At 39.9% G+C, this 13280-nt stretch overlaps 1 protein-coding gene across 5 annotated transcripts in view; it reads right to left on the bottom strand.

Annotated features, from left to right (window-relative positions):
- atf7ip (activating transcription factor 7 interacting protein) overlaps nucleotides 1-13038 on the bottom strand; it is a 45214-nt gene extending 32176 nt beyond the window's left edge. For 2 of the 5 annotated variants that reach the window (XM_026931816.3, XM_026931817.3), the window contains exon 1: nucleotides 12714-13038. The gene's annotated coding sequence lies outside the window, so the exon portion shown is untranslated. Of the gene's footprint in view, nucleotides 1-40; nucleotides 2982-12713 lie in introns of those variants that run through there. The other 3 variants (XM_026931812.3, XM_034300178.2, XM_034300174.2) reach the window with 2 other exon arrangements.
- Between the last annotated feature and the right edge of the window lie 242 nt (nucleotides 13039-13280).

Below are 13280 nucleotides of genomic sequence, written 5' to 3'. Positions count from 1 at the left end.
AAGATATATACAAATACATATGACAAATGAGAGACATAACCTTTGATAGAAAGTCCTCAATAGACACTATTTTGATTCAAAGAAGAAGGCCAGCTTTCTTTTCAAAAGAAAATAGAGGGAAAATATAAGGGGGAGGGGTGATGATGTTCGGAATGTACCATGTGCCATATACCAGAGGGGTACCAAATATATGCCCATAAAATCTCACCTTATCCTATTTGTACACAATGAGACAGCTCTTGGCTCCCTATCCCCTGTACTTTACAAACTGCAAAGTTCACTGTGGCTGTCCTTCATCCCCCAGGCTATTCCATTATCCTTTTTGCACAACACTATGGGATTTCCAGAGTGCACCAGATATTCTTCAACATGCTTTCAGACATACATAAACTATAAAACAACAAATTTCCCTAACTAGTTCAAAACATTTGGGAAAGAATGTGGTTCGGACATAGGAATGAGTGAACCACCATCTGGACAGACACAAAAAAAGCTAACCGAGTGGAAAAGTACAGACTAGCATGGACTACACCATTTTAACACTGCATACAGGATTTCACAAAGCCATGATTATGAGCTTAATATAAATTATTCAAAATTTCTATATGGACTGAATGATGATTTGTAGTTTCCTGTTTTCACAGCTCCTTTCACGTGTTGTTTGTTTTTGACGACTAAACACTTTAAACCTATTGTCACAACATTCTAGCAAGCACTCCGTTTACATTCCTCTAATAAACAACAGGGTTTTATCTATGTTAAATATTAACAGTACAGTTTCTTGGTAACAGCGGAGAAGAGAAATGTGTATATTCAATTCAGCTTGAACAGCAGTCTTTCTAGCTTAGCATGATCCTGACAGTACAGTGAGAGAAAATGAAGTGGAGTGGGGGATGGGCAGCAGTGGTGGACTCTACCATTTCCTTCTAGAAAAGGTGACAACCATAGCTGAGCATTGTGGAGCTAAACTGCTTTGACACTGTATGCAATTATAACTTAGGGATATCTCTGTGCAAAATATGTGTTATAAGCATACATAAAAGACAAGAAAACCCTTTTCTCTAACAAAGATAGTTGTATAATATTGCACACATATTTTGAAAAGGTCTATTCCATAAAACAACTGAATACATAATGAAAGAGATGTAAACTAACAAAGATTATGGGGTAAAATGTAAAACCCTTAAGACCTTACCTGCGTTCACACTGCCACGCAAGAAAGCAAAAGAATCATTTCAATCCTGCAACAGTGACACAATGACTTTCAAAGGTTTTTTTAAAAAACAGTTATGTGACAAAAACCCTATTCGGATTGGGCTAGTTTTATATGAGGAATGGGTTAATTTAATTATTCCTGAAGTATCTTTGGGATTCTAGTCCCGTCTGAATCAGTCATGTCAGTAATTTTTTATGGACTGCGTGTACGCATCTGAAAAGATTCTGTCATATTTTACCTTCTATAAAATGACCAGTAGAAATAACCTCAAGTAATATGTGTTCCAACTGACATGTTGGTAAAGATTCCATTATATCCCTTGGGAAAAGAGATTTTGTGCTTTTAATTCATTGTAAAGAAACTCCAGGAAGCGCTCTTTTCTACCATAAACCAGAACAAAACCTAGTATTTGCTGAGTTTAAATTGCATAAAAATAAAATACAGACAACGTTTAAAAGTACTTGTCAGATCAGTGAGACAACCAAGCATACATCATGAAAACACTAATTTCTACAGAGATCACATAATCTGTGTGAATGTATTATAATTACTGCAGACATCCTCTGGCAACATTACTTAACAGACATACACTGATCAGCCATAACATTAAAACCACCTGTCTGATATTGTGTAGGTCCTCCTTGTGGAGCCAAAACAGCTCTGATACGTCAAGGCATGGACTCCACAAGACCTCTGAAGGTGCTGCTGTGGTATCTGGAACCAAGATGTTAGCAGCAGATCCTTTAAGTTACGAGGTGGGGCCTCCATGGATCGGACTTGTTTGTCCAGCTCATCCCACAAATGCTCGATCAGATTGAGATCTAAGGAATTTGGAGGTCAAGTCAACACCTTGAACTCTTTGTCATGTTCCTCAGACCATTCCTGAACAATTTTTGCAGTGTGGCAGGGTGCACTGTCCTGTTGAAAGAGACCACTGCCATTAGGGAATATTGTTGCCATGGAGGGGTGTACTTGGTCTGCAACAACGTTTAGCTAGGTAGTACGTGTCGAAGTAACATCCACATGAATGCCAGGACCCAAGGTTTCCTAGCAGAACATTGCCCAGAGCATCACACTGCCTCCACTGTCTTGCCTTCTTCCCTACAGGCATAGGTAAGTGACGCACATGCACCCAGCCATCCACATGATGTAAAAGAAAACGTGATTCATCAGGCCAGGCCACCTTCTTCCATTGCTCCATGGTCCAGTTCTGATGCTCACTTGCCCATTGCAGGTGCTTTCAGCAATGGACAGGGGTCAGCAAGGGCACACTGACTGGTCTGCGGCTACACAGCCCCATACGCAGCAAGCTGTGCAGCAGTTTGTGCTACAGTAGCTCTTCTATGGGATCGGACCAGATGGGCTAGCCTTTGCTCCCCATGCACATCAGTGAGCCCATGACCCTGTCGTTGGTTCTCCGGTTGTCCTTTCTTGGACCTCTCTTGGTAGGTACTAATAACTGCATAATGGGAACACCCCACAAGACCTGCCATTTTGGAGATGTTCTGACCCAGTGATCTAGCCATCACAATTTGTTAAAGTTGCTCAGATCCTTACGCTTGCCCATTTTTCCTGCTTCCAACACATCAACTTTGAGAACTGACTGTTCACTTGCTGCCTAATATATCCCACTCCTCGACAGGTGCCATTGTAACGAGATAATCAATGTTATTCACTTCACCCATCAGTGGATTTAATGTTATGGGTTATCTGTGTATGTCTGAAAATCTTATCCTGTTAGAATAGTACTAAAATTAAACTACTGATTCCTCAGACCAATCCTATAAAATCCTATAAAATCAATGTTATTCACTTCACCCATCAGTGGATTTAATGTTATGGGTTATCTGTGTATGTCTGAAAATCTTATCCTGTTAGAATAGTACTAAAAATAAACTACTGATTCCTCAGACCAATCCTATAAAATAGGTTGTACAATTACCCCCCCCCCCCCCCCCCCCCCCCCAAATCCTCCCCAATTCATCCTAAACACAACTAACACAGCGATATGTATAAATTACACAGCAGACTATATGCATTTTGGCTACCACTGTTTCTTATTTGAAATGGACATGTCATGCCCACGACAAACTGAGACTGACATCAGCGACTTGTTATTTGCTAGTCTGAAAGCAGGGTTAGTGAGGAATGCTGCTGTCATGCTTTGACAAGGTACCCCTCCTCTGTTTTCCAAAATCACAAGCACCATCAGAAACACTGTTTATAATTTCTGACCCACATCAGAAATAGATTTCAGTGGAAATATTTTCTGCCAAAAAATGCTCTCACCTTTGCACAAGGCTCACCTCTTTTCAAAAAAAGAGGAAATAACCAGTTGCATTTTCTGTGAAAACTTCACAGTAAATATACGACATAATATACGATATAATATTGGTCCTGGAGAGGGAAGAGAACATCCATACTCCGACATACAATTTAAGGGGGGGGGGGGCGTTGCTGACTGAGAAAGATCACTGGGAGCAATCTGTTATTGTACAATATTAAATGTTAATTCATTCTGAGATGTCAACAGCAGCACACCTTCAGTGTGAAACCTGGTGTAGGATTTATGCAATAGAAGGCTACACATAAATTATGTTGCTATGAGAAGTTCCCCTCTTCCCAGGCAGACATTTTACTCCACACTTTCCTGCAGTAACACAAAATGGCCACCAGCTCGGCTCAGTGGGAGAGAAACTGTTTCACTAAGCCATGCCTGCTCCAGTGCTGTAGCACACAAAATTAAAAAAAATCGAACTGTGTCTATTGCGTGCTCTGTCTTTACATTGCCGCACACAGAAGGACAAATCTCTTTATTTGAGCTTTTCCTCTTTCAGTTGTTTCTAATTCGTTTAAATCCTTGGCAAATCAACATCCTATATCCCAAATACTTCTCCTTTGCTGAACAACTAATGTTCACAAGTCAAGATCCTCTAAAATGTCCTCTCTGCAGTGGTCACATGAGCATTATGTAATAAAATTCTAACCATGATGGTTGTGTTGTCCTAAACACCCCTGTCCTATTTGGTACATTAATCTATTTGGGTTAAATGTGTACACAATACTGAGATGTAGGCCATAATGTTAAAATATACATAAATTAATCTATGAATATTCATCACATACACATAGTGATGTTTGGGATCACAGAGACAAGAATAAGAAGAATAAATTGTTCATAAAATCAATCCTGTTACGGTACTTTGAAACACACTGATGAAATTGGAGCTACTTGCAGACAGTTCTCTCATTTTATGTAAACCACTTTAATAGTATCTGTAGTTATTTTTTGGTTTATTTGCTGATATTATTAATAAACTTGATAATGCAATGCAGGATCCCACTATATGATCATTTTGTTCTAGTCACCTGGAATGTTATCCAGGGCTATTAGAGGACCACAGCACAGTAACGAAGAAAGAATGAAATAGATAGAAAGCTGCAGGAAAAGGAAAAATGTCTTCCTTTAGATATTTACACAGTTGTTGGCCAATCAGGAAGCTCTGCTGCTATACCAGTTTAAACCAGTTCACCTCAGTTTTTTCCCTTCACTTAGAGAAATATGCTTTGCATGTATTTATTGATTTATCTCTTTTATGCTGTGGGTATATTTTAATGAGTATAACAATCATCCTGATAGAATAACCTGAACCACATTAAGGTTTTCATTCTGAAGAAAAAAAGCACAAAAAAGGTTTTAACCTAATATTTTAAAAACACAAAATTTTGGATACTTTTCAAATGTTTTTTAATTGTAATATATACACTTACAGGCTCAGGTTCTGGGTAAAATGGAAACTGTCGGAGCAATAGTATGCTTTTAAAATCACCCTCCCCCATGTCATACAGCCTTTCCTGCAGTAACAAAAAATCACCACCAGCTTAGCTGACACGCCTAATGTGCAGCAACTGCACATGGAGAAAACTGCAGTAGCCTGATTATTTTCAGAATGATTTCTAATAGCTGTAAAAATCAAGTTTTGGACTCCCATAAGCCCTGGGCTATAAAAATACTGATGAAGAACTTTTTTTTTTTTTTAAGTCTTTCATCTGTGTTTTTCATCAGATCACCCTTAATCTGTAAGGAAACTGAAGAACATGTTTCACTGAGTGAGAAATATAACCAATAATTGATATTGTGATGGTTTCAAAATATTGGACATTAATGGTGTATATAATAGTATACATATTTTTATGGAAAAGCGTGCAATATTGAGAAACTTTTGTTCTGCAGGTGTCTTCTCAAATGTGTAAAAGCTCAAATATTGTTTAAATGTAATCTACTTCTAAAGAGAAAATTTGTCGAAAACATGAATAACTAGCATCAAGGGACTATCATCAAGTAACACTAAGACCATTTAACCAGTAATATATTTTATTGTCACTATATTCTGAAATAGATTGAGTAAGCCTATATTTGTGAGGCAAGTGTTATATAGGATTGACATTACTTTGATTATTTTTGACTACAAGGCACATTCAGATCTATCTTAATCTTAAATCACATACAGCTTTACATAGCAACAAAGACCAGAAGGGCTGACCTTTGATCATAAAAATGGGCCTTGCTCTAATTTAATCCTAGCTACAGTTGGACTGAGAGAGCAAAAGTATGATTAAGTGTTGTGATCCTTAGCCACCCGGCATGCTGGGCAGGACTGAGAAATGTGTGGGTACTGTATTAGCATAGTCTTTACCTTAAACTCAGTAGGGTCTGTTTAAAAATCTGTCTAAACAACATTGGTTTTGAAGCTATACATATGTGTTGCATGGCTGGAGAAAGCCTAACCAGTTGTCCCTACGTCATTTGATGTTAGCTAAGAAATCTATCTTTGTGCCCCCTGTTTTTGTGAAAGAAACAATCAAAAAAGGAATGGTAATTCACCATAAACAAGTACAAAAAAATCCACAGACTAATATAGAGATAAAGGCGTGCACAGGAAAATCCAGCACAGTCAACCTGTGCACCAAAGCCATGCACAGTTTTGCCCCTCCCCTTAGTGAACACAGTGAATGCAGAGGAGTGAGTGGAAAATTACTGGAGGATGGGCCATACTATTTTATACAGCCTAAGGGGTGATTTTTGTAAGATTAACAACAATATAAAAAAATCTCTGCTAAATAACACCCTACACAATATAATTTCATATTTTAAAAACTGATATGCTTACAAAATGCAGCAAAATTTAGATTTTAAAAAATTTACTGAGAAGTGACCAATGAGTCAAACAATGTAACCTGAGCTGTGGTATGTTACTTTGAAAGAGCAAGAAACAGCAAAAACAATGAGAGAACAAGGCACAACGCCCAGTCCACGTGCTATTTAAATACACAAGCAGAAAACCTAAAAGAAGGCAGGATAACCAGATCAGAGCACCATGAGCACTGTGAGGCTGTGGGGCAATGTGGCACGCAACCACGCAATCACTACTTGATATTAACATTGTAATTTTCACTAACCAAACTGTACTAGAGTTTATTTCATTAATTGGTGCTGTTTTAACTATTTAAAAAAAGGAATGGCATAATCATGCAAAAATCCAAAGGCTTAATCATACAGGGCCACTCTACCATATCACTTATCAACATGCATTATATGGGTATTCATGCACTCAGTATTTTAGCAAAAAAATCAGGACTTCAATCACTTTCTGTTAATGCCAATTTGCCTTTGTGTCTCATTCATGAATAACATCTTGCAATTTAAAAAATGTTGGGACCAAAATCACTTTTAGTGTATTCTGGTGAAATGCCTTGTTAATGAAATGTTTCCTATCACCAAAAAAGTATACAAATCATTCATTCAGAACCATCAGGTGTTCTCCTTCTGAACTAGTGGACTATCCCCATGTTCCTGTTTCCCATCCAAGTAGCAAAGTCATCTCCTCGTGACCATCAAATGGAAATAGTACAAAAGGTCCATGCTACATCACTCTTTATTGGTTTTGCCAAGGATTTGATAATTTACCATACTTCGTGGACTTTTCCAACTTCGTTTCAGGGCAGGATGCCAGGCCCAATGGAGTTGGATGATGGATATGATAATTGCTCAAATTATTTGGGACCAGCTTGACAAGCACCTTCACATTCTTCCTCTAACTGCAGCATAATGCTGATGGTGACATGTGAGGAACACCTCTCATGCTATGGAAATGCTGCTGACTACCCATTACCTTCCTTTGATGCTGCATACTGCTACAGGGAGTGAAGCAAGCAGCAGAAACTGCTACAGAGCCTTCTAGCAATACAAAAATAAGCTGCTTTCCTGTGGTATTGCAGCAGAAACAGAAATGGGTAGAAGGCTTGGCTGCTCAGCCCCCATGGAAATGTAAGAGTGAATTGCAGTGGAGCTGGGAACAGACCCTGACCAAATGCAAGAGCTGTTAGTGGTAACGCAGCAGCCTAAAGAAGAGTGGGCTCAGACGAAGTACAGTACAGCTTCCTCACATACAGCAACAGACTCTATTTCCAGTGGTTCAGTTTAATTCGCTAAACTTGAGGCACACTTGGGCTGAAAGCCCTGATAGCACACACTCTGGGAGTTGGTTGTGGCTCAGCAGCAGCAGTGAATGAGATGCAGGTTGGAATTAAGGCTGAGAATCCGCCACCTGACATAGCTGATCAGATGCCTTATCCATTTTGCCCAAACAAGTGAATGGGGTATTCCATGATGGACCAGTTTCATTAAAGAGCTCTGTGCATGTTTAAGAGCACACTGAAGTTGTGACCTAATAACAGGGAATGCACACTGGATGCAGTGGCAGATGCAGAAGCCCTTGGGCTGAGCTCAGTGCCTCTCATAGAGAGACCGGTGGCCTCACTAGTGGTACAGGCTGATGAACCTTTGCACAAAGATCTGTGCTGCATAAAACCAAAGTATAAAAGAACTGACATGCTGGTCTGCAAAGCTTATGATACTCTGCTCAGTGTAAGCTGTAATTCTAACACAGTAGACCAGTGGGTCCTGAGCCATAGTGAGATAATGCCTACAATGAGCCCAGAAATCCTACAGGCTGTGCTCCATGCTATGAGATCCATAGCAGTGTAAATCACTAGGTCTGTTGACAAGAAGACAGGTTTGGCTGTCTCAAATACCACTGCCAGAGCGTGGTCAATAAAAACACTCTGCAGTACCTCCTGCTAGTACCTGGAGAGGTCTTTGGCACACAGACCAGGAAGAACTAGATGATCATGTCTTGTTTTCTGAAACACAAACTCAACAGCAGGTTACTGTTAGCTGCCCTTGACTGCAGTCACATTCTTCCTGTTAAGTTGTGTTTCAGAAACAGCAGATCAAGAGAGTTACACAGGCTACAATACAGGCCATGTTTGTTCCACCTCAACAACTCAGAACACAAAGGTGATTACATGCTGGTGCTGGTTGTGACAAAATCTCCAGAGCAAGATTCACTGACGATGCCAGAGGACATTTTGGAAAATACAAGGTTGAACTGGGCTGGTTTTCCCCCTGCAGCTTAAACATAGCTTGATAACATCATATCAGTGGCTCCTGACCACAATGTCCACTGTCCAAAATCCATATTTCCACATTCCAACTGCTGTGGAGCACAGGCATTTTCTCACTTATCACATGAGTGGGGTGATGTACCAGTTCATTCCTTCTCTTTCGGATTGCTGTAGCATCCAGGGTGTTCAACTTGCCTTAGTGCCCCTGCAATGCCAGGGTCTGTGTGTACTCTCTCTTCTCGTAGGTGACAAGTCAAACAGAGTTCCTGATCCCACATGTCGAAGCTTTGGGACAATCACAAGAAGAGACAGTGCCATGTCCCAGACATGCGTGCCATGTGAACCATCTTGATAGAAGACAGAGCTGTCTCGACTATGGATGCAGTCCGTAAATTGAAGATTTTCTACATCTGGCAGGGATGTTGTAAGCAACAACCCATGTAGTAAAACTGAGAATACTGCACCTCAATCCATTTCAGTTCTGGTGTCAGCAATATCACAACATGAGTCAGTAATAATTTCAAAAGTCTGTGCACATGCCCTAAGGTGTTGGACCACTGCAAATTTTGAGGCTCTCTCTAAGAAAACAGGAGGCGTAACAAAAATTGCCTTCCAGCAAGCGTTGTTGAGGTGGGTGAACAAAATCTCAAAGTGGGCAGATGCACACCTGCTGCACCTAAGAGCTTGCAGCAAGCCTGTACCTGAGGATTGGCAGCAGGTGGTCTAGCAAATTTAGAACATGTACAGCAGAACCACAGTCATTTTGTTTGCAAACAGACTAACTATCCAATGTGGTTCACAGACAGGGCAGAGGTACAGGCTCTGGGCCAAAATATGTCAACGGTCTGGGCCAGAATGTATCAACGCACAACTGGCCAAATCTACAGATGTATGCTTTTCTGTATAAATCTACAGCATATCCACCAGTCTATCAACGATAACCCCAATCTGGCCAACAGGCCGTGGTTTCAGCTGTTGTTCACCTTCTACCCATCAGACCAGAGATGCTGTCCCAGATTTAAGGCTAACAGTGGCACAGTAGACCACACACCTTGAAACTGAGTCTAGTGTCTGGGAGCCATTCCAGCAAACTGGCATGTTCACAAGTGGTCAGATACACTCTTATTGTATGTGCTTGTTCCAACTAAGTGCCAGTTGTATGCGAGCAAATTAAATGTTTTTTTCACTATGGTGTGCAACATTTTTTTATTTTTATGTATCATTTTGTATTATCAATCAGAATGCAGTGTGTACATTGGGGACTAAAATTCATACATGTGACAATATAGCTGAAACAAGACTTCCTGCAATATTAATAAATCTATGTATCTTCTCTTGCAGATGAGTATGCAACTGTGGCAGCCATGTGTCCTGTGAGGGTTCTCAAGCAATAGGTGACAGTTAGCCGGCAGGTGTCTGCCCAGTGGTTTGTGTGCTTTGGGAAGCACTGTGCTCTAAACACAGGTTAGCCGACTGAGTATTCCTGATTTTTCAGGCATACCTGAACATAAGGCAAGAGGATCCTTCTTCGATTAAATGCTATTCAACATGCTTTATTGCTACCTGCTGGGCAGAACTAAAAGGAGTGTCACTTTTGTAAAACAGCAACATGAGGATTCATGTCTACTTTCACCACATTTTACAGATTGAATGTTGCTTCATCACACCCTATTTGCTTTGTGTTGAACATGAGCAATTCTCCTCCTCAATAAAGTACAATATCAGAACTGTTTATGAGGGGCCCCTATCAGGACTTGTTAGGAACCCTTGGAACGACTTTGATATATGGCCTCCAGTAGTCCCACAGGAAACCGCCCTGGAGGTCTGGAACATGAGTAGAATGGAAGGTTACAAATATGACTGTGGTTTTACTACTAAGTGGAGGACTGCCAGGCCACCTGGGTCACTTGTATTGATAACAATGGCCAATGATAAAGGTCCTTTTATAGGATACAACATGGGGTCATGGTCACAAGGTGACAACTTTTCTATTGGTACTCAGCATGGAAAGAAGTACATGGGAATACTCCACTAGAAATATTCCACTAGGTAATTACCTCTCCAATTAGTTATAGAAGCTTGGTTAAGTATGACGATTTCTATTATAAGATATATGACAAAACGTTCAACATGTGCAATACTATTATCATGAAAACTTCAAAGGGGCGCCAGTCTGTCTTCAACAGATTTGAAATACTTTAACTAATAGACGGATTCACCATAGCTGTAGTAGAATTGTAGCCATTCAGGGCCTTGGCACCCAGCTTACTGTAACCGATGCTTTACTTAAAGGAGACTGTTTTCCCATACTTGCGCAGTTGCCATTCCATCACAGTTTATTACAAATTAGCCAAAGTATATGATACAAAATATATAGTATAACCCATAACAAGTATTTATAGAAGGCAAATACTGCAACATTATACCTTTCTATCTTGCTACTAAGATACCACCATTCAACCAAGGACATAAGATGTACCCAAGGATAACAGATTCAAGGTAACTGAAAGGAACACTGAAACACTTAAATACCACCTTGAGCATACGTGCCTGCATGCTTAGATTTTCTCAAAAGGTCACATAGTGACGTATGATGCAGTATTTCCAACAAATACCGCCTCATATTGAAATAATTTCCTTTCTCTTTCTTATCTATGCACATGTTGGATTACCAGATGTGTGCATCTGAGAAGTGTGGGGAACATGGAAAATGATTTTTAATGCCCCTGAAAATATAGACATTAGAAAAATACAAATAATATTAAAATACTTAAATTGTTCAGCTCTATAATTGGACATATTTTACATATCTGCAATATCCTGTCATGTATTCAACACAGACTGCACCAATGAAAACTAAACAGGGTCCTATTATCGCTGCTGCTTCACTGCAGACGCTACAGATTTCCCCAATCTATTGTATGCATACAGTCTATGGTCCTCCCCTGAACTAGGTTCTTGTTGGTTTTTGTCTGTGTTGGTGTTGCTGCAAATATCTCACTTACCAACAGCATGAGGTTTTTGAAACTACATACAAATGTGGTTTGAATACGATTTGAAAAAGTCAGATTTAGATTTAGTCATGTTCAGATTTAGTTTGCTGTTCAGCCAGTAGAAGATTTCTCGCACTCAAATAAGGTAGGCCAAAAAATTTTATTTGAGTTGCCTGTCCAAATATAGCCTTTAAGTTCTTCTGCATGAACCTAAGCTGGCAGATGCTAATTCTTTTGTTGTTCTCATTTGCTTCCCATTTGCAGTGGTCAGTTGGAAGAGAGCTGACTTTTTGCCAGGCAAATTTTATTCACCACTAGCGTAAATGCCACTAGCTAGCTTAACTAGCTGGATGTCCAAAGGACTCAACAGGATGGCAACTTGTTTCAAGGGGGCAGCACTTTAACAGGATGGTAGAACTTGTCATAATGTGGTCATTTAATAAGGTCGTGATGTGGTCATTTAATTGGGGCACAGTATTTATATGCCCTTGCACAAGCACAACCATGTTAAGTTTAATTCATACCATTTCGTTATCATAATTAATTGTTCTCTGACATTGGTCAGTTTTGATCAGTTCTATTTAAGAACTGAAATATTATTTGTGCTTTGACATGTGATCACTCGTGATCACTAAAAAAATTATTGGTTATTGGTCAGTTCTATTTAGGATTTGATAAATATTATTTGTGCTTTGACATGTGATCACTTGTGATCACTAAAAAAAAAAATTGTTTGGTTCCATTTAGGAGCTGGTGAATATTTAGCATAAAAATAAATACATGGAGGTGTTAAACATTTTAGAGAAAATAAATATGCAGAAGTATAACAATGTTGCCCAGTAATCTAATCTCAGAACCTCAGAACATTCCTACACCAGCAACAGGGTTAACAGTTACAGTCAAAAGCCATGTAAATGGCTGAAACTCAGTTAAAACTAGCAATGGATACTGAAAATAAGAAACGGTCATAAATGCAGTAGTGATATAAATGCAATTCAGAAACCGGCAAACCAAGTCAGTAAAGTGTAAAAACTCACCCAGTGTTTTAAGACCGGCGATGCGCGTGTACTTTCACCGGTACGTCCAGAATGTATGAGTAAAGCACTAGTCTTTGCTTTGTTATTGTTTACATGTACTGATTCTGTTCCTAATTTGAAAGTGCCAGGCTTACAGCGTGACTCGTCAACGCGTAAGGGTGACGGAATTGCATACAGTCACACAAACACACAAGTGGACTGACTGTAGACAGTAGGAGTGTGCGTGTGTGTGTGCGCGCGCGCGTGTGTGTGTGTGTGTGTATGTATATGTGTGGCCGCGGTCTTGGTGAAACAGTGTAGAGGCTCGAGCGCTCTTCCTCTCTCGCGCGCACGGCGTTACAAAGCCCAGAGGAGGAGGGGGGAGCACTGCGCGAGAGCAAAGAGACTGAGAGAAAACGACTACCTCCTACCTGCTGTGAAAGAGTTAGCAGAAAAAAAAGCCCTCTGACGCTACATGAGCTAAAATCAACCCATAAGAGTATGAGTTGTTGTGACTTTAAAGGTAGAATTTACACGCGGTAACGCACGAGCTCTTCACGTGAATTATGTAATAATTAAAGTGCTCCA

This window comes from Pangasianodon hypophthalmus, chromosome 26 (genome assembly GCF_027358585.1).
Source record: "Pangasianodon hypophthalmus isolate fPanHyp1 chromosome 26, fPanHyp1.pri, whole genome shotgun sequence".
In the NCBI taxonomy this organism is placed as follows: domain Eukaryota; kingdom Metazoa; phylum Chordata; class Actinopteri; order Siluriformes; family Pangasiidae; genus Pangasianodon; species Pangasianodon hypophthalmus.
Note: the sequence above shows the minus strand (reverse complement) of the source record. Positions and strands in the feature narration are given on the sequence as shown.